The sequence below is a fragment of the Falco biarmicus genome, chromosome W (assembly GCF_023638135.1).
Source record: "Falco biarmicus isolate bFalBia1 chromosome W, bFalBia1.pri, whole genome shotgun sequence".
NCBI lineage: Eukaryota > Metazoa > Chordata > Aves > Falconiformes > Falconidae > Falco > Falco biarmicus.
Genome location: NC_079310.1, coordinates 242264 through 260605, shown reverse-complemented (window position 1 = coordinate 260605; position 18342 = coordinate 242264). Strand labels below are relative to the sequence as shown.

The following is an 18342-nucleotide window of genomic DNA, read 5'->3' as shown; positions in this document are numbered from 1 at the left end:
GGCTGGCCAGCTTGGTGAGGTGGGCTTTAAATTGCAGGGCTCGGGGGCATGGGTCCAAATTGGCAATGCTCACGCCATCGCATCAAACTGGGGAATAAGCCAGGCCAACCAGAACAGTGATGTATGCTCCTTAGCTGCCTGCCAAGCTGAGCGCCAGAAGCCCAGCCACCTCAAGGGTGGATCCCCTTGCACCCTGCCTGCTCAATTACCTCTCTGAAATGCCCGTACACCAATGCATGCAGCATGGGGAATAAGCAGGAAGAATTAGAGATCTGTGTGCAGTCACAGGGCCGTGACCTCGTTGCTGTTACAGAGACACGGGGGGATAGCTCGCATGAGCAGGATGCTGCCATGGTTGATGTGTACTTTTTAGGAGAGACAGGCCAGCAGGAGAGGTGGTGGAATTGTTCTTTCTGTGAGGGAGCAATAGGAATGTATTCAGCTCTGCCTGGGCATGGACAAAGAGTCAGTTGAGAGCTTATGGGTAAAGATTAAGAGGCAGGCCAACACGGGGGACATTGCTGTCGGTCAGGCCCCCTGATCAGGAATAGGACATCAATGAGGCCTTCTACAGACAGTTGGAGGTAGCCCCACAATCAGAGGCCCTGGTTCTTTTGGGGACTTCAACCACCATGCTATCTTCTGGAAAAACAACACAGCTAGGCACATACAGTCCAAGAGGTTCCTGCAAAGTGTTGCTGATAACTTTTTGACACAGGTGGTGGAGGAGCCAATGAGGTGAGGTGTGCTCCTAGACCTTATACTCAGTAAGAAGGACTGGCTGGGGATGTGAAGGCTGGGAGCAGCCTTGGCTGTAGTGACCCTGAGATGGTGGAGTTCAGGATCCTGCATGGAAGACACAGGACAACAAGTAGGATTACAACCCTGGACTTCAGGAGAGCTAATTTTGGCCTCTTCAAGGACCTACTTGGAGGAATCCCATGGGTTAGGGCTCTGGAAGGTAGGGGGTCCAAGAGAACGTCTAATATTCCAGCATCACTTTCTTCAAGTTCAGTATTGGTGCACCCCTATGAGTAAGAAATCAAGCAAAGGGGGCAGGAGAACCTGCATGGACGAGCAAGAAGCTTCTGAAAAACCTCAAACAGAATAAGGAAGTTTATGGGATGCAAAAAAAGGGACAAGCCATTTGAAAGGAATATAGGAACGTTGTCAGAGTATGCAGGGATGTGATGAGGAAGGCTAAGGTCCATTGGGATTAAATCTGGTGAGGGAGGTCAAGGACAACAAGAAGGGCTTCTTCAAGTACAGCAGCAGGAGAAGGGTGACTAGGGAAAATGTGGGCCCATGGCTGAATGAGGTGGGTGCCCTGGTGAAAAAGGACACACAGAAAGCAGAGTCACTGAATGCTTCCTTTGCTTCAGTCTTTACTGCTAAGGATAGCCCTCAGGAATCCCAGACCCCAGGGGCAAGAGAGGAAGTGTGGAGAAAGGAAGAGTCTGCCTCGATTGAGGAGGATCAGGTTAGAGATCACTTAAGCAAACCTGGCACCCACAAATCCATGGGCCCCGATGGGATGCACCACCAAGCGCTCAGGGAACTGGCAGATGTTATTGCCAAGACAATCCCCGTCACCTGTGAAAGGTCATGGTGGACAGGAGAGGTGCCTGAGGACTGGAGGAAAGCCAGTGTCACTCCTGTCTTCAAAAAGGGCAAGAAGGAAAGCCCAGGGAACTACAGGTTGGTCAGCCTCACCTCTATCCCTGAAAAGGGGATACAACAGCTCATCCTGGATGTCACCTCTTAAGCATGCGGAAGAAAAGAAAGTTATCAGAAGTAGTCAACATAGATTCACCAAGGGGAAATCACGCTTGACCAACCTGATAGCCTTCTCTGATGGAACGACTGGCTTGGGTAGATGAGGGGAGAGCAGCAGATGTTGTCTGTCTTGACCTCAGCAAGGCTTTGGTACTGTCTCTCATAACATCCTCATGCACAAACTTAAGGAATGTGGGTGAGATGAGCGGACAGTGAGGTGGAGCGAGAACTGGCTGAACGGCAGCACTCAGAGGGCTGTGTCCAGGGGCACAAAATCTGGCTGGAGGCCTGTAGCTAGCGGTGTTCCCCAGGGGTCAGTGCTGGGTCCAGTCCTGTTCAACCTTTTCATCGGTGATCTGGATGAAGGCACCAAGAGCACCCCCAGAAAGTTTGGTGATGATACAAAACTGGGAGAAGCGGCTTGATACATCAGATGGCTGCATTGCCATTCAGTGAGACCTGGGCAGGCTGGAGAGCTGGGTGGAGGGCAACCTAATGAAGTTCAGCAAAGGCAAGTGTAGGGTCCCGCACCTGGGGAGGAACAGCCCCCCACACCAGTACGGGCTGGGGCTGACCTGCTGGGGGGCAGCTCTGCGGACTGGGACCTGGGAGTGCTGGTGGGCAGCAAGATGCCCATGGGCCAGCCGTGTGACTTTGTGGCCAAGGTGGCCAGGGGGATCCTGGGGTCCATGAGGAGGAGCGGGGCCAGCAGGTGGAGGGAGGTGACCCTCCCCCTCTGCTCCGCCCTGGTGAGGCCGCATCTGGAGTGCTGTGCCCAGTGCTGGGCTGCCCAGTTCAAGAGGGACAGGGAGCTACTGGAAAGGCTCCAGTGGAGGGGTACGAAGCTGATGAGGGGGCTGGAGCATCTCTCTCAGGACAGGCTGAGGGAGCTGGGCCTGTTTAGCCTGGAGGAGACTGAGAGGGGATCTTGTCAGTATCTGCAAATACCTTAAGGGCGAGTGTCAGGAGGACGGGGCTGGGCTCTTTTCAGTGGTGCCCAGTGACAGGACCAGGACGGAGGCAACAGGCACAATCTGCAACACAGGAGGTTCCTTCTGAACACGAGGAAAAACTTCTTTTCTTTGAGGGTGACGGAGTGCTGGAAGAGGCTGCCCAGAGAGGCTGTGGCATCTCCTTCTCTGGAGACGTACGAAACACACCTGGACACAACTCTGTGTGACTTGCTTTAGGAGAGCCTGCCTGAGCAGGGGGTTGGTCTAGATGATCTCCAAAGGTCCCTTCCAACCCCAGCCAGTCTGTGATTTTGCCTGACTCCAGCTGTCTGTGCTGAGCTCCGAGTGCTAGGACACAGTGAGAAAAATGACCCATCTTCTGCCTTCTCCCACAGACATTGTCCAAGGGGGTCAAGCCAGCTGAAGAAAATCCCTTTCTTTTGCTTTAAAGGGGCAACTTGCACCTGCATCTCCCTGAAAATATCTCAAAACCTCTTGTGGACATCAGTGATTCACTTGGCAGGGCAGGGCATCCAGCTGCAGGCAACACAGAGGGTGCACTTAAAGATCTTCACATCAGCACTAACTTACCACAGCCCAGCCTCCCTCATATGGACATTCCTAGAGCCCCTGCTCTAGAGTTGTACTGGTGGCTGGAAGTTTCAGATTCAGTTTAATTCTTACTATGGGAGTGAAGTATCTGACCCTTAGAGCAGCAACAAAAATACCTTTGATACACGATCCCAGCTGCATCCTCATGAGGCAAACGGAGAGGAATTAAAGGTGGTTGGTTGCGTTAAATTTCCTGAAGTTTGGGGCCTGATTTGTTCTAAATACTGGGAATCATCAGCTACGACACAAATATTACTATGATAATACGTGTATTTAGAGCAGATCTGGAACAGCTACATTTTCTTCTTTACAAGATGCACCCTTCTTCTTGAAAAGCAGATGATCAGCATTTGCCTTAACACTGTTGCTGCCAGCCCTGATGATGCTGCCAGCGGAAGATGAAGCCAGGCTTGGCAGCAGGTACCCAATTACTGTAACTTGCTCTCTGTGGGGTATAAGGAGCACATATCAGGGGCCTGTGCAGCTACTCAAAGATTAATGTAGTACTCCCTGACTCACATGTGAATTCCCTAAGGGAGTAAAGGGCTTTTAAGGCTTCTTCCACCTCCCATCTCCAAGTCAGTCCCCTGGCCACCCTATAGTAATCAGGAGAGCAGCCAGCTCCAACCTCTAAGCTCCAGCTAATCCCACATAGCCTTCACAGGGAGCCTCACCATGTGCAACAAGGTTGTCTGATCATGGAAGACACAAGCCCTGCCTCTGGCCACCCTAACATGCCAAGGACCCCAACACCACCAGCAACCTCCCCAGCAGCTGCCGTAGGGGAGGCCATTCCTTCTGCAGAATGTTTCTCTTAACTGGAGAAGCCTTAGGGCTTGCAGTCAAAATGTGTGGTGTTGAAAATAAAGGCAGCAAAATTCAACAGCAGTGAGGGCTACGGCCCGAAGTGTAAACACAGTGCTTTGTGCTGGTTCCCTCTGCTTTTCATCGAAGCTGTATCTCTCTTTTGATGCAAGGTCAAAACCTGTGCACCGGGTTAGGTCTTTAAAAAGCAGGCTGCTGCTCCTCAGCAAAGGCTTCCAGCTCCAAAAATGGCCTCCTGTCCTCTTCCAAATGCTCCTTTATGGAGCTGCAGCAAGACTGCTGGTACAAACACCACTCATCGCTGCTAACGCAGCCTCAGAGTCTCATCTTTACTGTTGTCCTTTGACAGACAGCTAATTCCAGAGCAGAGCTCATGGGATTCAAAGTAATCACAGTGATGCTGAACTTCAGCAGTTCCTGTGGAGACAAAGCAGAGGTGTCCGTGCTAGGCATGTGGTGCTATGAGGATGCTGTGCACTGCAGCTGTAAAAGCCCTCTTCCAGAACAAGCTGTGAAAAATAGCCATGACAGGGTTGTGCATTTCATCATATCTTTGCCTTTTCTTGGTAGAGGAACATAAGCAAGTCCACAGTCCTGCCACTATCCAGACTGTAGCTATTCTTGCCGAAAAGGCTGAAGGTGCTAGCGGAACCATGCTCTGCCCTCCCTGAGGCAGAAACATCCACAAGAAAAACACAAGATCAAAGTGATCCTCCCATCACTAGGCAGAAAGCAGTAAACTTGAAGGAAAGGAGTGAATGGAGGCAAGTCTATGCCTGGGGCAGCAGGTGAACCCCCTCCTTGCCTACCTCACCTTCCCAGGTGCCTCTAGACAACAGGCATGTGGGTCTGGATTTGGAAGGTCAGTCAACTGTTAACGTGAATGACGGTGCATCTACACGTGCTGGACAAACTAAAGGGAAGAAGAAAATGCACAGGCAGTGGAAGCAGGGACAGGTATCCTGCGAAGAGCATAGGGATGTTGCCCAGTTGTGTAGGGATGGGGTCAGGAAGGCCAAGGCACAGCTGGAGCTGAACTTGGCAAGGGATACAAAGGGCTTCTATAGGCATGTCAGCCAGAAAAGGAAGGTCAAAGAAAGCACACACCCCTGAAGAACACAACTGGCAAGCTGGTAAAAATGGACGAGTAAAAGACTGAGGTACTCAACAACTTTTTTGACTCAGTCTTCACCAGCAATCTCGCTAGACCTCAAAGCAGGGACTGGAGGAGCACTGTATGAGATCAAGCTTCAGACCACCTGAGGAACCTGAACATATGTAAGTCTATGGGACCTGATGAGATGCATCGAGGAGCCCTGAGGGAACCAGCTGATGTAGTTGCCAAGGCACTCCATGATATCGGAAAAGTCATGGTAGTCAGGTGAAGTCTCCACTGAGTGGAAAAAGGGAAACATTGCACCCATTTTTTAGAAGGGTAGAAAGGAGGACCCTGGGAACTACCAAGCTGCTAGCCTCACCTCTGTGCCTGGGAAGATCACGGAACAGATACTCCTAGACACTATGTTAAGGCTCACAGAGGACAAGGAGGTAATTCAAGACAGCCAGCCTGGCTTCACCGATGGCACTTCTTGCCTGACCAACCTAGCTGTCTTCTACAATGGAGTGACTACATCAGAGGACAAAGGAAGAGCTACTGATGTCACCTATCTGGACTTTGTAAGGCCTTTGATAGGGTCCCCCACAAATTTCTAAATTGGATAGAGATGGATTTGATGGCGGTGATAAGGAACTGGGTGAATGGTTGCATCCAAAGGGTAGTGGTCAATGGCTCAGTGTCCAGATGGAGATCAGTGGTGTCCCTCAGGGGGTCTATACTGGGACAAGTACTGTTTAATATATTCATCAGTGACACAGCAGGATTAAGTGCATCCTCAGCAAGTCTACAAATGACACCAAGCTGTGTGGTGCAGTTGACATGCATGAGGGATGGGACGCCATTTAGGGGGACGTGGATAAATTTGAGAAATGGGCCCATGTGAACCTCATGAGTTCAACAAGGCAAAGTGCAAGCTGCTGTGCCTGTGTCACAGCAACCCTTGGTATCCACACAGGCTGGGGGATGAAGGGATTGAGAGCAGCCCTGCCTAGAGGGCCTTGGGGGTACTGGTGGATGAAAAGCTGGACATGAGCTGGCAATATGCGCTCACAGCCCAGAAACCCAACAGCACCCTGGACTGCATAAGAAGCGGCATGGACACCAGGCTGAGAGACGTGCTTCTGCCCCTCTGCTCTGCTCTGGTGGGATCCCATGTGCTGTACTGTATCCAGCTCTGGGGCCCCCAGTACAAGAAAGGCCTGGAGCTGTTGGAGCAGGTCCAGAGGAGGGCTACAAAACTGATCAGAGGGCTGGAGCACCTCTCCTATGAGGAAAGGCTGAGGGAGGTGGGGTTCCTCAGCCTGGAGAACAGAAAGCTCCAGGGAGACCTTACTGTGGCCTTTCAGGACTTAAAGGGGGTTTATAAGAAAGATGGGGACAGACTTTTTAGCAGGGTCTGTAGCGATAGTACAAGGGGTAGTGGTTTTCAGCTAAAAGAGGGTCAACCCAGACTTGATATAAGGAAGACATTTGTGACAACGGAGGTGGTGAAACACTGGCACAGGTTTCCCAGGGAGGCGGTAGGTGCCCCGTCCCTGGAAACACTCAAGGCCAGGCTGGATGGGGCTCTGAGCAACTTGATCTAGTTGAAGGTGTCCCTGCTCATTGCAGGGGGGGTGGGCTAGATGGTCTTTAAAGGTCCCTTCCAACGCAAACCAACCTGTAATTCTATGATTTTACCTCCTGTGTAGCTGGTGACACATCCTCACACTGTGCAGTTCAGAGATGAAGTGGTGCTGGTCCCTGCCCAGACTACCCCAACTCATCAGGCATGGTCTTCTCTGGATACCAGTTATGTGCTGCATGCTGCCCTCATAAGGTCTGTAAAGCAGAAACTTTAGAAGCAGGATGTGCTTTTGCCATATGGCCGGTCTCCTTGGTTTGGAGAAGAGCACAAAGAAGTCCTTCAGGTAATGCTTGGCCTCTCTGCTGCCAGAAAGCCCCATGTTTTTTCCACCTGCTTCCAGAGATCACAGGGATAGCAAAAGAAAGGTTCAGCCCAAGTTCCTTTTGAAGTCCTCCAGAGCCAATGAATGCCCCTGGCTCCAGAGAAATCACGGGCTTCTGTCAGACAAGAGATTCCATCTGTGGTCCCTCAGCCAAGGAAGGAGTCTTCACACTCAACAGCAGAACCGGGTGTGGAGCTCCTTGAGTCAGGCAGCTGCAGGTTCAGGAGAACAGGCAGGTTCCCAAACAGCTGAATGCACGCCTCTGCCAACCAGCCAGGAGGATCTGGGTCACGTAATGGGTCAACTACAGGTAAGGAGGTATCGATCACAACTGGTGATGTCTGCTCCTTCAGCTGCTGTTCTTGTCCAAGTACCACCAGGGCGTAAGCACATTCTTTGCCTCCTAGGCAGGCAGCAGAAAACTGAGCTCATTCTTTACATAGTTCATTGTGAGCCTGGGCTGCATCAGAAGACACTTTTGGCAGGCTGGGCATCTCTGCAGCAAAGCTTTTGAAGGTCAGCCAGCCCTGACAAGACACTAGGACAGAACAGTAATTTTCAGTTTTTTCCACAATGGCTTCTAAAGATACTCTCCGAGATATGGTCAGGGAAGATAGCTGGGCCACAGGACTGAGATTAAAGCTTCCATGGCAACCTGCGCTCCCACCAGAATGCAAGTAAATCCCAGGTGGGAAGATGACACTAGAAACCGCTCCAAGGATGTTTCTGCCTGTGTAGCACCTGGCCCACTAGGGCTCTTCTCTTTTTAGGAGACATTTTACCCAAGACACCAACCCTGAAAAGCCACTGAGATGCTCTGACTCATTTACCTCCCAGCTTCCACATCCCCTGGGAGTCTCCCCAGGCTCATCTCTATGCAAATACAGCGGACACTGACAGGGTAGGTCTCCTTTCTCTTCCAATGACAAAGATGTTTGGTGGGGTTTTTTACGGAAATCAAGGATCCTTACAGGCCCCAGCCATGACTCCCATCTCCAGCCCCTGCAGCAAGGCAGGTGAACAGTTAAGGAAAAAGGAACACATGGGCTGGGGTGAGCCACGCTGCTTTCATTATTTGGCTGTGACTGAGCTGTTGCTGTTATAGTTTCCACAATCACACATTTAAATAACATAACCCATGCAAAAAGGAAATAAAATAAATAAAAAACCCCACTATGGTCATCCTGTCTCCTAAGTCAAGAGAAGCAGGAGAAGTTTTCCCTGAGCAAGTCTGTGATGTTTCCCTGGTTTTTGCAGAGACACGTTGGATTCACATGGGGCTTGCCCAGATCAAAGGCCTGCCCAAATTGTCCACACACAACTTTCTGCCTGTGAGAGTCATGGGCCCATCTGGGACTCATCCCGCTGCCCAGGGAAGAAGGTCCAGAGCAGGATCCTCCCCATGGCCGCAAACATCCTTGTGCGCCATGATGTCAGTCCCCTTACCCATTACAGCAGCACTGCTTCTCCTCAGAAGGAAAACATTCCCTTGACACTGCTCGATATTGCCAGATGTCACTAACAGGACTGAGGTCTGTTCAGCAGAGTTTATCCTCTACACTCTTATGTCAGCCGCTTGTCTGATCACCTCTGGGTCCCTGGTTATAATTGCTTTAGTACCACAGGGTGGCCTGCTCTCCTTAACAAGGACTTCACAGCTGACCTGATGTCCCTCTGACTGCGTGACAGTCCTGAGCTCTTCATCCTGGCCTCTCCACGTTACGAAAGCAGAGCTTGGACCCAGAAAATGACCAGCTTCGACTTGATTAAAAAGGGGACGGAGCCCTACAGCACCAGCCAGTGGGTCAGCAAGCTCGTGACCTAGTGCTGTGCAGATGTACGGCCATGTCCCTCCAGGTTGGTCCGGGGGCAGCACACCAGAAGAATCCTACACAGTCTTCTGTCCATCTCCCGCTATTGGCAGCCAGGAGAACCTGTGCTGTTCCACAAATACATCACCTTGTCTGCCAAGCAAGACCAGCCAAGTCTACCACCATCTGATCACAGTGCCACTGTGCACAAGCCTTCTCCAGCCATTCAAGCAAGCAGTCACCACCCCGGATTACCATGTTTTCAGTGAGCAGCTGAGCAAGTTCTGGCTTGTCAGCTGCTGTCACCAACCACCTTAGGCATAAGCACCAATCTGATTCAGTTTTTCATGAAGCCATCCACGCACCTTGGGGTTTTAGGGTTTTGTTTCTACAGGATGAACATACTTTGCACTTGAGTGGCTCACCACAGCTCAAACAGCAAAGGGACAGCCACCACCACGCCCACTCATCCATCCATCCTTAGAGCCAAGGCAGCTTTGGAATGGGGAAAAACAGACCAACACTGTGTGAACCAGACAGACCACAGCAGCTTGAGGAAGTGTCATTTCTGATGCCTTCTGCAGCTACTGAGGAAGTCACAGTCCTTGACTGGACTCCTGCCATGCTGCACTGTATCCTCCAGTCTTAAAGGAGGAAAGAAGCACCTCATATGGTAAGAAAGCCATGAAGTGTTTCAGAAGGCATAATCCATGTCAGAAATACCACGCACTCATGCTGCAGTTCTCACGAAGTGCTGCTAAGTCATAGCATTATTTCCTTCTCATCCAAAATAGAAAAACCTTCTACGTTCAGCACTTCTTTGTCATGTCAGGAAAATAATTACCACTATTACCAACCCCCACAGAAGGGAAAAAAAAAAAAAAAGAAGAAGAAAAAAAAAAGCACAGCTGCTTTTTAGTGTTATTGGAAACCCAGGTTTCCGCCTACAAACAGCTGCTGCCAGGAGGAAAAAAAAAAAGCCCCCTGCCAAAACAACAAAGAAATTTTCCACCTGACATTAAGTCAAAAAGAGTCAGCAGGAGAATTCCGAGCACTTGGCAACCCAGGGAAGACAGAGGAGGTTCTGCTTCAGGCCATGGTGCTGCTGAATGCTGCCTGATGCAATTGCTATACACAGATAAGGCTTCCCAGGAAGACCTTCTGGAGGAACACCTCCAGAGACACCGCCTGCGCTGCCTGTACATGCGTGTTCTGACTGCCTGAGTCCTCCCACCTTCCTCTTTCCCACAGCACTGGTCAGGTTTTACACAGACATGGTCTGGCTCAGAAAGACCACAGTATTTTCACAGATGCATGTCACTTGAGACAAAGCTTCTCAGAGCCCCAGCCACAGCCTGCAGGGGAACCTGCCCTGGGGATGCGCCCCTGGACCGGCAAGGTCTTGGGTTGAAGTGCCCATGGAGGAGAGGAATGGCACGGGACCCCGTGCAACCTGCAGACACATGGCTTATTGGTGAGGGCACAGACTCAGTGCTGCTGGGACCTGGTGCCAGCGCTGCTGGCAAGGTGGCTCCATGCCAAGCCCTGGAGCAGGGCTTTGTTGCAGCAGAACAACAGAGGAAGTTACCAGTGGCCGCTGGCTGGCTGAAGGGTGAAGCTGAAGCTCCACAGCATCACCTAGTAGAGCCATCTTCCAAGAGGCCCAGAGGAATTTGTCATGTAGCATCTTTAAACAAAAGCCAAGTAACACCTGGTCAGACTCAGGGAGAACACATGTTGTAGTTTGCCTGAGAACAGACACAAACATCAAGGAACAGGGTGAGCGGTCCTGCCAGATCACATCTATTTCTGCCACATAGTCATGAAGATGGTCCCTTTGTCTCTTTCAGCTTGACCAGATGTACTGCTGGAGGCCAGAAGTTATTAGTGACCACGAGGCACAAGTTAACCATTCACTGGTGCTCTTCCCAACCAATCTGCAGGGCAGTGCCAGCTGTTAGCTTGCTTTCTGAAGTCATTTGCAAGTCTACACCCTCATTGTGCTCCGCTTTCCTGCGGACATAAAAGATCCCACAGCTGAATTACTTTTTGTCCTGGTTTCGGCTAGCATAGAGTTAGTTTTCTTCTTAGTAGGTGGTATAGTGCTGTGTTGCTGTGGTTTAAATTTCGTACCTTGATAGCAATAACTAAAAACATTACTGTGTTAAGTAATGTTTGCACTAAGGCTTTTCAGTTTCTTGGGCCCTGCCAGCAAGAGGGCTGGAGGGGGCATAAGAAATTGGGAGGGGGCACAGCTAGGACAGCTGACCCAAACTGGCTGAACGGATATTCCATACCACAGAACATCATGCTCAGCATAGAAACTGGGGGAGCTGGCCAGGCTTGCTGCTGGCTGTTCAGGCACTGGCTGGGCATCGGTCAGTGAGTGATAAGCAATGATATTGTGCATCACTTTGGGGGTTTTTCCCCCCCCTCTGAGTTTGATTTCTCTTTTTGCTATATCCCTTTTCATTCCAATTATTAGTAGTATTTTTTTCATTTCAATTATTAAATTGTTATTACCACAACCCATGGGTTTTACCTTTTTCCAGTACTCCTCCCCATCCCATGAGTCGGCTTGGGGGAAAAGAAAAAAAAAGAAAGAGTGAGCAAGCAGCTGCATGGTACTTAGTTGCGTGCTGGGGTTAAACCATGACAGTTTTAAAATATGAGGTTCTGGGCATAGCATGCAAAGACTTCAGGCACCAAATAAAAATTGTTTTAGCAAAGGCTTATGTATTTAGAGTAAAGGGGAGAAGTAAGAATAGCTTTGTGTATGGTCCATTACACACAAACTGAGGAAAACAATAAACAGAATGTTCAAGGTGGAAAGGAGAAAAATCGATACCTCCCCTCCAGAACAGCTTTCACTTCTAAAAATAAACTTGTGTGGAAGTGCGTGAAGATCATCCCTTTAGCTATATCTATCTGGACAAGAACTGACAGCCCTGAAAGAATATTCCTCTCTAATTTCCAAGAGTAACTTACTTTCACAGTGATAAAAAGAACTGTCTCCCTCAGTGTGTCGTCAGATCCCCTTCCCCAGCTTCTGTGTGCACAATACCATGAAACCAAGAAGCTAGCCCAGTTTGCAACAATGTCATGCCACTTAGAATTTGCGCAACGGGGGCGGGGAAGATTCTGTGCAGAACTCCACGTATTGGCACTGATCTCGACGTCCTGGTGCAGACCTTGGACCAAAACCCCTGCCTGTAAAGTTTGGCACTCTGGAGTATTTCCAGTGTCTTCCTGGGACTGTTTACCCAGAAGAAATCTCACCTCAGCGTACACAAGTTCAGGGCAGGCAACAAACCAGGTTCCTCCGCATCTGTGGGTAAAGATGATCTTTACCCATGCCTCAGATTTCACCAAGCATGGAGACTTTATGCTGGGAAACCACTTCTGCATAGCCTTTTGGTAAATGCCAACAAACGAAGAATAAAGGGGGAAATACATGCCCTTGAAAAATACTGATTTGGGAATTTCGTGCTGCACACAGAGCCACTTCATGGAAGCCTAACAGCTTGTCTTCAGCTTTAAAAATGCCAGGCTTTTTGCAAGAATTAGATCCCAGGTAACTAACCAGCATTAAACACACTTCTCTATTTGCTAGCAGCTTGCTCAGCAAGAATTTAGAGTGTCATTTACTGAAACTTAGACGAGCGAAATGCAGGATAAATCAGATAGCACTACACTTGGAAATGCGTGCCATATGCCTTGCTACCAACGGCTAAACTACAGAAGCAAAGGAGTCTCCACCACAGCAAGCTCCACACTCAGCTGCAAGGCCATAGGCAGACGAATGCCACCACTTCTGCTGCCAAGCCACTCTTTCCCAAAGCAGCTGCATCTGGTACAGGACATGACCGGGAAGCTTGGGTGGAGAAGAACTTCACCTGCCATCTCCTGGAAGGCTTCACTGGCTTCTTTCAAGCCCCCTATCCATCCAGAGCCCTCTCACCCCTCTACTCTTGTCTGAGAAAGACCTGTCTCCATCTCTATTATCCCTGTAGCGTCATGGACCTGGACAGAGGGCCAGCCTCTTCCTTGCAGTTGTGCTGCATCCTTGCAATTATTTGCTTTTGGCCTTCCCACCAGTTTGGTCCCACAGCTTACTCATCAGTCTTCCTAGAGCTGCACGGGCAGATTCACAAATGGAGGGATGGGGCAAGGGTCACGTGCCTCTCTAGCTGATGTCAGTTGGAATTTATGCAGGGAGAATGAAATGCTGCCTTGCAGACTTCCAGAATTTATTTTTTTTTTCTTTTCCAGCCTGGATTTTTATCCAGTTACACGATAGCCCTCTGAACATTTCTCTCTCTGCCTTGCTACAGAGAACCCCATATGGGAGCGGGAACAGGACCACAGAAAGAGCCAAAGCAGAGGAAACGATTCACTGAGGGCCTCCTATTTAACATGACTATCATTTCCATCTCCAGTTCTGGAGGTTCTGGGCCAGCTGGACTGCCCCTCCAGGACAAGGCCCCCATAACTAATGGGTTTCCCAACACTTCTTGCCTTACAGCCCCTTTAGAGCATTCAGCCTTATCTCCCACATCCCATCAGCAGGTTGTCTCAGCCAAATCTGCCAGGAAGGAAAAATTTCAGATAGCTTCCCAGTACTGCAGTAAACCCGTCTTCAACACGGGAGCCACAGACAAGCTGTCACAGAGTAGTAGCAAAAATGTGTGATGCTCAAGAGGTGGAGACCAGCATGCAAATCCAGAATAGGTTATACCCAGGTGGAAGCTGGCAGGTATGTTGTCAGCGGTTAGATAGCCATCATGAGCACATACAAACGGAACAAATCCAATCACTTTGGCCAGCAACACAAATCTGTAACACCTCCCAGCCCAGCCGAATACACAATGCCACCCCGCCCTTATCTGCTGTCCTTCACAGAGCCTGATCTCTGTGCTCCAGCTGCCCTGCAGAGATCCCGCCTTTGCCTATTGAGACCACCGTCCTTTGTAATGAAGATGCTCTCCAGAATGCTGGATCTGATGTTTGCATGTTAAAGCCACTCTGACTTTCCGCTCCCCCCAGCTCAGGTGACATTCCTCTCACAGTATTATCCCATTGTTAAAAGGCAAAAATAATTGACTATGAATTCGACAACAGTGAGGGGTTGGGAACTTATCTGCTCGTTTTGTTGTCGGTTTGGGGGTTGCGGGGGAGGGGGGGGGAGGGGAGTGAGGCATGTATAGCTTCCTCCCCTGAAAAAGAAAATTACCTCACGGCGTTTGGTGCAAGATCAGGCCCAAAACCCACTGAACAAGTCCCCTGAACGAAGTCAGGCACACGAAACTCTAAGTAACGACCATTTCATTCACACAGACACCGTCCAAGCAGCTACCACCCAGCAAGACGGGTATTTCTGGATAGCAGCTAACAGCAGGGCACTAGACCAGAACTCAGAGGTGCTGGCTTTCTGCTGGAGTCCTGGGTTCGTGGATTTCTCCCACCGTATCAGCCTGGCGACCGGCTAAGCCAGCCCGGTAGCACCGGTTTCTTTGATGACAGTTTTGGGGCAGACGCGCCTGCCGTTGGCGTTGCCTCCAGCAGCAAAGCAATTTTCCACGTGGCTTTGGAGAAACAGCCGATGCGGAGCGCAACCGGCGGCACTACTTACTGCACCACCTCATCGCTCCAGCCGCTTTGGAGCGTCCCGGCGGACCCGCGCGGCTCCGCACCTGCGCTGGCACCGGGATCCACCGGGGCCCAACCCACCCGCCCGCCGAGGCAACGCCGGTCGGGCCCCCGGCCCGCCCCGCCAGACGCTCCGCGGCTCCCGGCCCGCTCCTCGGCGGAGGCTGCGGCGGGGGCCGCGCCGACCGACGCGGGGAGCCCGCCCGAGGGGCCCCGGGGCAGCCGCGGCCGCTGCAAGGGGCGCAGGGCGGAGCCCGGCCGGACCGAGCCGGCGGCAAGGAAAAGCGGCCCCGCAGCCGCCGCGCCGTCGGGGGCTCCCGCAGCTCCCGGCACGGGAGGGGACCCCCGCCCGCCGCCGCCGCTGCTGCGGAAGCTGCCCCGTTACCTGCTGCCAGACGCGGAGCGCGGAGCCCGCGGCGGCGCTGGCGGCGGGGCAGGTGCGGCCTCTGCCCGGGAAGGCGGGGCCGGGCAGCGGGGCGGGGCCGGGGGGCGGGTTGCCCCGCCCCTGCCGGTGGAAGGGGGCGGGGCGGGGGCCGGGGGCGGGGCGGGGTGTCCCCGGGGGTGCCTGATGGAGGTGAAGCTGCTGCACGCCGTTGCCCGCCGGGTCCGAGCAGCAGCGGGACTGGGAAGGTGCCCCAAAGGCACGCCGAAACCCACACGCCCGGGGCTGTTGCTTACATCATCCAACACCAGCACCCGCAGCCTCAGCTTGTTCCCCTCTCCGGTTTATCAGCCCGTGCGTGTACAGCGTGGGTCCCTCCAGCAGCCAGCCACAGATACTGGCAGCCCAGTATAGCTCCCCCTTGGGTCCCAGCGTCACCAGTCGCTGGCACCTACAAGCCCATACAACGCCCTGAAGCCGTGGCCCCACTCCAGCTGCTGGACCAGACCCTCCCGCGCACACCAAACATACAGAGCTGCCCAGGACTGCCCCGGTTGCCCCAGTAGCCAGCCCCTCCGGTGGTCTCACCCCTAGAGACCCCCACTCCCCAAGTCCATGGCCACATAACCTCCTCGCCGCTCACCCAGCTGGATCATCACCAGCACTTGCACGCTCGCTTGCACACCCACACCACACACCCCAGAGTCCCTCACTCAGGTGGAGCTGTATCAGGCAACAAGACAGGCTGCTCTGACCCGTTGCAGGGCATGGCCAGACAAACATCCTGACCAGAAGACAGTTTCTATGCTGCCGGCCATTTTTATTGTCTTAACCCTCTGTTTTCACTTGTTGGTTCTCCCCAAACCATGTCAATTCCTGTGTTTCCCCCACATTTGGTTCCTCCCCTGGGCATCCTGTGTAACAGGCTTTGCAGAATCTCGGAACGCTCTTCCCCTGCACCCCACAGCATGTTGATGGCAGAGTCCCAGGGTGCTCAGACACAGACTCCTTTTGATGGTTTCATGCCTGGACTGTGGGGCTGAGGCTTTCCTGGGACAGCCCTGGGAGGGCCCTGGACAGATTTGCCGTTCCTTTGAGTCCCTAATTTGTGTTTCCAACTCCCTTTGTGCCTCTGTGCTCCTTACGGCTTGTGGAAGCGGGCCTCTCGTGGGCTAGTGACTACCGTATGGGCCTGGGAGTAGACAGGGCAGGGCATTATTTCGGCTTCCTACCCTGCTATTGCCCCTCCGTACTCCTCCGTGGGTGTGCAGAGCCACTTTTATCACGTAACACAGTGTGCAGTGCTCTTGCTCCTGGTACTCTAGGCACAAAGGGCTTAGTGGTGCTAAGGACAAAGAAAGTGGGGTGCAGGGCTGCTTGGACATCGCCTGGCACTGCACGACTTTCATTTGGCACTGCACAAATGGGGACACAGGAACCTACAACCACTGTGTCAGCTCTTCTTTTCCCATCTCTGACACCAGCCTTTGCTGCAAAAATGCCCTGCTCTGTGTTTAAATTCCCCTGCAACTGTCTGCAGCTCTTTATTTAGCACAAGGCTGGTCAGGAAACAAAGACTCATATACTGAAAGGTATTGATTTTTTCTGGTTTGTGCCTTTCTGGTTTTGCTCTTTCATACTCTCTAATTAGCCAGAACACTTCTGCACTGCGGGCCTTTACCTTTGCTGCTCTTTCTGTTCCTTTTTCAGAGACTTGAAACCCTCTCCCAAATCAACACACCCACAGAAACGATGGTTATTTTTCTTCACTGCTGCTGTAAAAGCTGAGTTTGTCTGGCACCTTTCACAATCACTACAACTTTGTAGTTGTTTGACCCATCAAAGGTCATTGAGCATTATGTGAGTGACACAAACTACCTCAGAATCATAAAATCACAGGTTGGTTTGCGTTGGAAGGGACCTTTAAAGACCATCTAGCCCACCCCCCCTGCAATGAGCAGGGACACCTTCAACTAGATCAAGTTGCTCAGAGCCCCATCCAGCCTGGCCTTGAGTGTTTCCAGGGACGGGGCACCTACCGCCTCCCTGGGAAACCTGTGCCAGTGTTTCACCACCTCCGTTGTCACAAATGTCTTCCTTATATCAAGTCTGGGTTGACCCTCTTTTAGCTGAAAACCACTACCCCTTGTACTATCGCTACAGACCCTGCTAAAAAGTCTGTCCCCATCTTTCTTATAAACCCCCTTTAAGTCCTGAAAGGCCACAGTAAGGTCTCCCTGGAGCTTTCTGTTCTCCAGGCTGAGGAACCCCACCTCCCTCAGCCTTTCCTCATAGGAGAGGTGCTCCAGCCCTCTGATCAGTTTTGTAGCCCTCCTCTGGACCTGCTCCAACAGCTCCAGGCCTTTCTTGTACTGGGGGCCCCAGAGCTGGATACAGTACAGCACATGGGATCCCACCAGAGCAGAGCAGAGCAGAGGGGCAGAAGCACGTCTCTCAGCCTGGTGTCCATGCTGCTTTTTATGCAGCCCAGGATACCTTCTTAAAATACAACAACATCGCATTTGTGACCAGAGGAAGACAAAGCAGCTCAGAAGACAAAAGAGGTGTGAAAGATGTGTGGCAGAGCTGGTTGCGCTGGAGTCCTTCCAGAGAAGTGGCACCTGTGAGAAGGGCATGTGTGGGTCCGAGCCCTTCTGTGTGCTCTCTCTCCCCGGTGGGAAGACCTGTTTGGCAGGCCAGTCTGTAGTTTGAACCAGGGCATCTCTCTGAATCTCTCCTGTAGATCTCTCCTGCCTCTGTGCCCATAAGAAGGGACCGCCTTGCCTGTTTACAGCTCACCCTGATGCTCTGACTAATAGCTGGCTGCTTAAGCGTGGACAGCAAATCAGGCCAAGAGCCAGCACCGAGAAGCTCCAAAGCCTGCTGTGCAGGCACCCCTCACCGATCTGTTGTTAAGGAAACCCTTTCAGATCCCTTAGCAAGGAATAGACAGATTAACCCACGAAGCAGAATAGCTCAAATATACCAGAGCCAAACTATACAGTCCCCAATTTGCCCTTGAAACATCCATCTTCCTTCTCACCTCTTTGTCAATGTGTTTCAAGACAAGAAGCTCAAAAAGGAACCCACAGTTTTTCATCTGTGGTAGAAGGCAAAAAGGAAACAGTGTGACAAGAGAAACACTTCTGTTAACGATATAAGCGACCAGAAAACATTTACCCTGAAGGTAGAAACGCATTCAGACCCTCCCAGACTGACAGGTAGCATGCTATAGGCTCTGATTCTACTTAGAGTAGCGATTGCTTCT

At 51.7% G+C, this 18342-nt stretch overlaps 1 protein-coding gene across 10 annotated transcripts in view; it reads right to left on the bottom strand.

Annotated features, from left to right (window-relative positions):
- LOC130141956 (FERM and PDZ domain-containing protein 1-like) overlaps nt 1–18342 on the bottom strand; it is a 60048-nt gene that overhangs the window by 27597 nt on the left and 14109 nt on the right. Inside the window, exon 1 of one of the 10 annotated variants that reach the window (XM_056323264.1) lies at nt 15078–15142. The exons of 8 other annotated variants lie outside the window; for them this stretch is intronic. The gene's annotated coding sequence lies outside the window, so the exon portion shown is untranslated. Of the gene's footprint in view, nt 1–6963; nt 7325–15077; nt 15143–18342 lie in introns of those variants that run through there. One more of the 10 variants, XM_056323263.1, reaches the window with a different exon arrangement.